The sequence below is a fragment of the Pteropus alecto genome, unplaced genomic scaffold, assembly GCF_000325575.1.
Source record: "Pteropus alecto unplaced genomic scaffold, ASM32557v1 scaffold246, whole genome shotgun sequence".
NCBI classification, from domain to species: Eukaryota; Metazoa; Chordata; class Mammalia; order Chiroptera; family Pteropodidae; genus Pteropus; species Pteropus alecto.
In genome coordinates, this window is record NW_006437742.1 from 924,081 (window position 1) to 929,383 (window position 5,303).

The following is a 5,303-nucleotide window of genomic DNA, read 5'->3' on the forward strand; positions in this document are numbered from 1 at the left end:
ATTTAATTGCTTAATCAAAACTCCTTCTGATTTCTTTGACCTCTTTCTGTACTGAAGCAACCCAAGCTACAAAGGCTCAACAGTTTTATTTGGAACAGGAGTAGTAGATGTACTGGATGACATCTGTCTGTTTTATCGACGCTAACCCTAATCCAGTGGGAATTCCTGCTCTCAACTGCCAGGCATCCAAAAATTGTTTCTCTTAGAGAGAAAACCAAAAAAGCTAGGTGTAGGTGACTGAATTCAGTAGCATTCAACAACAGTGTGGTAGAGGAAAATATAGAAAGCCTCATCTTTTCCCTTGTACATTTCTGGTAGGAGTATGAATTGCCTTGGTGAATAGAGATTGCTGACCATAAGTATTAATACATTTTAAAATGCTCCTTTGCTGTTCACTTCTAGGAAACAAATATTCTTAAAAATAAAAGGAAAAATGTTAAGAAAAAAATATATAGTCTGAAACCAACACATGAAGTAAGTTTCACACTAAAAAAAAATAAGCAAGTACATAGAGGATTTGAAAAATATATATCAATAAAACAATGTAATAGTTACATATAGAACAGTTTTCCCAATAAAAAATACAGTTCACCCTTGAACAACATGGGTTTGAACTACATAGGTACACTTACACACAGATTTTATTCAATAAATACTGTAAATGTATTTTCTCTTCCTTGTAATTTTTAAATAACATTTTATTTTCTCTAATTTATTGTAAGAATACAGTATATAATATATATATATATAACATACAAAATATGCATTAATCAATAGTTTATGTTATCAGTAAGGCTTCCAGTCAACAGTGGGCTATTAGTAGTTAAGTTTTGGGCAAGTCAAGAGTTATACATGGATTGTGAACTGCACAGGGATCAGCACCTCTAACTCCTGTGTTGTTCAAGAGTCAGCTGTATACATTCTTCTCTTCTATTCATGGAACACTGACAATTGATCATGTACTAAGCCAGAAAGAACAACATAATACTGATACATTAAAAAAAAGTAGAGATTTTAGTCTATCTTCTCTCATCATAATCCTGTAAAGCAAGAAGAAAATTCAAAAAAAAAAAACATGAACTTGGAAATTAAGAAACATACTCCTAAACTATTTTGGAATCAAAGAAAAAATCAAAACTGAAATTCTTAATTTTATAGAAAATATTGAAAAGACACAGACTTAATAACAAAATCTATAGGATACACTTAAAGCTCTACTTAGGAAAATGTTTAAATATCGACAGTAATCTTCAACTTAAGAAACTGGAGAAGGACAATAAAATAAAGGAATCGGAAGAAGGATTTCATTTTTAAAAAGCTGAAATTAATAACATCAAAATGAAACAATCATACGAATGACAATTAAAATCAAAAGCAGGTTCTTTGAAAATCCTGATTAAGGAAAAAGAGAGAACGCAAAACAAAAAACACAATGTCAGCAATGGAAAAGAAGACACACTCATAGATACAGACAATAGTGTGCTAGTAAACATTTAACGATTGGCTCTTTCCCCCAAAAAAGCCACTATTTTTAATGCTTACTGATTTCCATGGTGTAAAAACTCCCACCATGGTGGATTTTAAGCTACCAATGTGTAGTCACTAAACCCAAAGATTGGAAGACATACACACAAACGGTGAGTCAGCTCCAGCACACCACTGGGTAGATATGAAAGTAATTATAAGGGAATATTATGTGCAACCTACATCACACAGTCGAAAATCTGCTAAATACTACCTAATTTTATACCAAATAAAGTAACAAAACTTCAAGGTACTGATAACTTTAGGCCAGACTGAAAAGGTGATTAAATATGTGCCTATCTCAGAGGTAGTTGAGAGGGTTAAATGAGATGTTACATGCAAAGCACTTAGCACAATACCTGGTACTTATTATGTGTTAATAAATGTTAGCTATTGATGATAATGATGATAATGTTAGCCTTCTCTGAACTCCTTCTCCTTTGAACTCGTAACAGCACTTATAGTTAGTATCACAAAATTTAGCACTCGATTATTTTATTTTGTACTATTGCTTCATACTATTAGTTCTGCTTCTCCAACTAGACTGTAATGTTCTTAAAGATAAGGATAATGACTTATATACCTGCTTCAGTCCCCTGTAGCACTCATCACAATGCTAGGCACACAATAGAGTTTAATAAATAACTTGAGATAAAAGTTCACAAAGGGAAAAAAGTAACAAGGATTTTACTGACTCTCTATATGAGCAATGATTTTTTTAAAGACCATAAATAATAAACACCTAAACCCTGGGAACACCAAGCTTTCATTTCCTAAATTAATAATGTATCACTGGGTTAGCTAGCTGTATAGTGAGTACACACTGGAGGTCAGTATTTCTGTCAAAAACAGAATATTGACAGCAAACCATCTGAAAGCATGACGATGTTTAATTCTACTCCCCAGCATGCCAACAATATGCAATTTGCCTATTCATCTCTGAGATCATATTTTTTTCTAAATTCTTAAATATAAATGTTCTCTCAGTGCTACAATATAACATAAATTCCATTTCATTTGAAATCCAATGAAATCCTGAAATGGTTTGGATTTCTCAGCTGATTACTGGGTAGCAATCAGAATCCCAGAATAGCCCGAGGAGGCTAGAAGATTCAGAGCTCTTCAGATGCTAGAACACCCCACAAATTGGGCAAGAATTTTGTTGTATGTGCACTATATAGTAAACTGGCATCTTGTGATTGTTTTCCCTTTACTTTTCACAGACTTTCTTACCATTTACCATTGTGATCCTTTCCTGCCTTTCATCCTCTTCTCTAATCCTCCTCATGCCTTGTGCCTGTCACTATACCTGAGGTACTTCTAAGAAGACGTATATGTGTACTCATACCCCTACTGTTCTGTGTCCGTGAGCAATTACCCATATAGATTGGAAGTGGAGGAGATAAAGGTTCTATGTGACATGAACTCCCACTGGTACAATATAATCTTTTAACCAAAGTTTTATTGGTTTAGAAATGATTCCAAGGCCAATGATTGTCTTGCACCTTTGATGCTACTAAGGAGAAGCTGAAACAAGCCTGGGATATAGACAAGTGGGGAAAACCTGCTCTGAATACAAACAATGTTTCCCATCAGAGGAAAGAAAAGGCAACTTCCTCAAGTTTTGTGCTGTAGAAAGCTTATCAGCACAAAGAAAGGCATGCCCAAATACAGCTCTAGATACACACTATGCCATTCCTACGTGGACATACACTCACATAAAACACCAAGACTTGTTATACATACATACATCTTTCCTTACCCAGACCATAGGCACAGTAATCAGCAACTTGCAAATCACAGCGCATAAAGCCATTAATTGATTAATCTTGTTAGCTTTGCCCTTCACCTTGAATGAAGCACAGTGAATAAGAGCATGGACTCCAGAGCCTAACTAGTTGTGAACTGTCACTATGCTACATACTCCCTGTATGATTTTATATAGATTAATTACCTGCTTGATGCCTCAGTTTACCCACCTGCAAAATGAAAATAATAATAGTATGAAGCTCATAGGGTTGTTGTGAGGATTAAATGAGCTACTCTTAGTAGTAACAAGAATTTCAAGCAAATGGCAGTCAGAGAAAAGCGGGAGTAGCATACTAATATCGGACGACATAGACTTCAAAATAAAAAAGGTAAAGAAAGATACTGAAGGACACTTCATAATAATAAAGGGAATTATGCACCAAGAAGACATAACACTTATTAATATCTATGCTCCCCATCAGGGAGCTCTGAAATATGTAAAACAATTACTAACTGAATTATAGGGAGAAACAGACCAAAGCACTATCATACTAGGGGACCTAAATACCCCACTGTTGAATATGGACAGATCATCCAAACAGAAAATCAATGAGGAAATAACATCCTTAAATGACAAATTAGACCAACTGGATATAATTGCCATTTACAGAACCTTTCGTCCCAAAACGGCTGCTTATACTTTCTTCTCTAGTGCACGTGGTACATTCTCAAGGATTGACCACATACTGGGACACAGAGATAGCCTCAACAAATATAGGAGAGTTGAAATCATACCAACCATATGCCCTGATCATAATGCTTTGAAGCTGGAGATCAACTGTAAAAAGAAAGCAGGAAGAACTACAAATACATGGATATTAAAGAACATGCTACTGAAGAATAATTGGGTCAGAGAAGAAATAAAAAAAGAGATCAAGAGATACATAGAAATGAATGATAATGATAGTACAATATATCAAAACTTCTGGGACATGGCAAAAGCAGTAACGAGAGGAAAGATCACATCATTAGAGGCCTATCTCAAAAAACAAGAACAAGCCCAAACAAACAACTTAATACTTCATCTTAAAAAACTAGAAAAGGAAGAACAAATGAAGCCTAAAGTCAGCAGAAGGAAAGAAATAATCAAAATTAGAGCAGAAGTAAATAAAGTTGAAAAAAAAGTAGAAACAAAGAAAAAATAAATGCAACAAAGAGCTGGTTCTTTGAGAAGGTTAATAAAATTGACAACCCCCTGGCTAGACCCACTAAAGAATAAAGAGAAAGAACACAAATAAACAAAATCAGGGATGAAAGAGGAGGAATTATGACAGACACTGCAGAAATACAAAGGATCATACAAGAATACTGTGAAAAAGTATATAACACCAAATTGAATAACCTAGAAGAAATGGACCAGTATTTAGAAAGATATGACCTTCCTTGACTGAATCAAGAAGAACTAGAAAATCAAAATAGACTGATCAGTAGTAAGGAAATTGAAACAATCATCAAAACCTACCAAAAAGTAAAATTCCAGGACCAGATGGCTTCACCAGTGAATTCTACCAAACATTCAAAGATTTAATACCTATTCTCCTCAAACTCTTCCAAAAAAATCAAAAAGGAGAGTATACTTCCTAACTCATTTTATGAGGTTGATATTATTACCCTGATACCATAACCTGGTAAAGATAACACACAAAAAAAGAATACTACAGACTGATATCTCTCATGATCACAGATGCAAAAATCTTAAATAAGATACTAGCAAACTGAATACTGTAACAGATTAAAAAGATCATACAGCACGATCAAGTGGGCTTCATCCCAGGGGCACAGGGATGGTTCAACATATGCAAGTCAATTAATGTGATACACCACATAACAAATTAAAAAATAAGAATCATATGATCATATCAATAGATGCAGAAAAAGCCTTCGACAAGATACGGCATCCATTTATAATGAAAATACTTAACAAAATCAGTATAGAAGGAAAGTACCTTAACATAATAAAGTCCATATCA

The 5,303-nt window shown here is 34.2% G+C and overlaps 1 protein-coding gene and 1 pseudogene across 1 annotated transcript in view; one reads left to right on the forward strand and one right to left on the reverse strand.

The window, feature by feature from the left end:
* MID2 (midline 2) overlaps positions 1-5,303 on the reverse strand; it is an 87,937-nt gene that overhangs the window by 45,424 nt on the left and 37,210 nt on the right. The window lies entirely within an intron of this gene.
* LOC102894497 overlaps positions 1-5,303 on the forward strand; it is a 13,033-nt pseudogene that overhangs the window by 5,979 nt on the left and 1,751 nt on the right.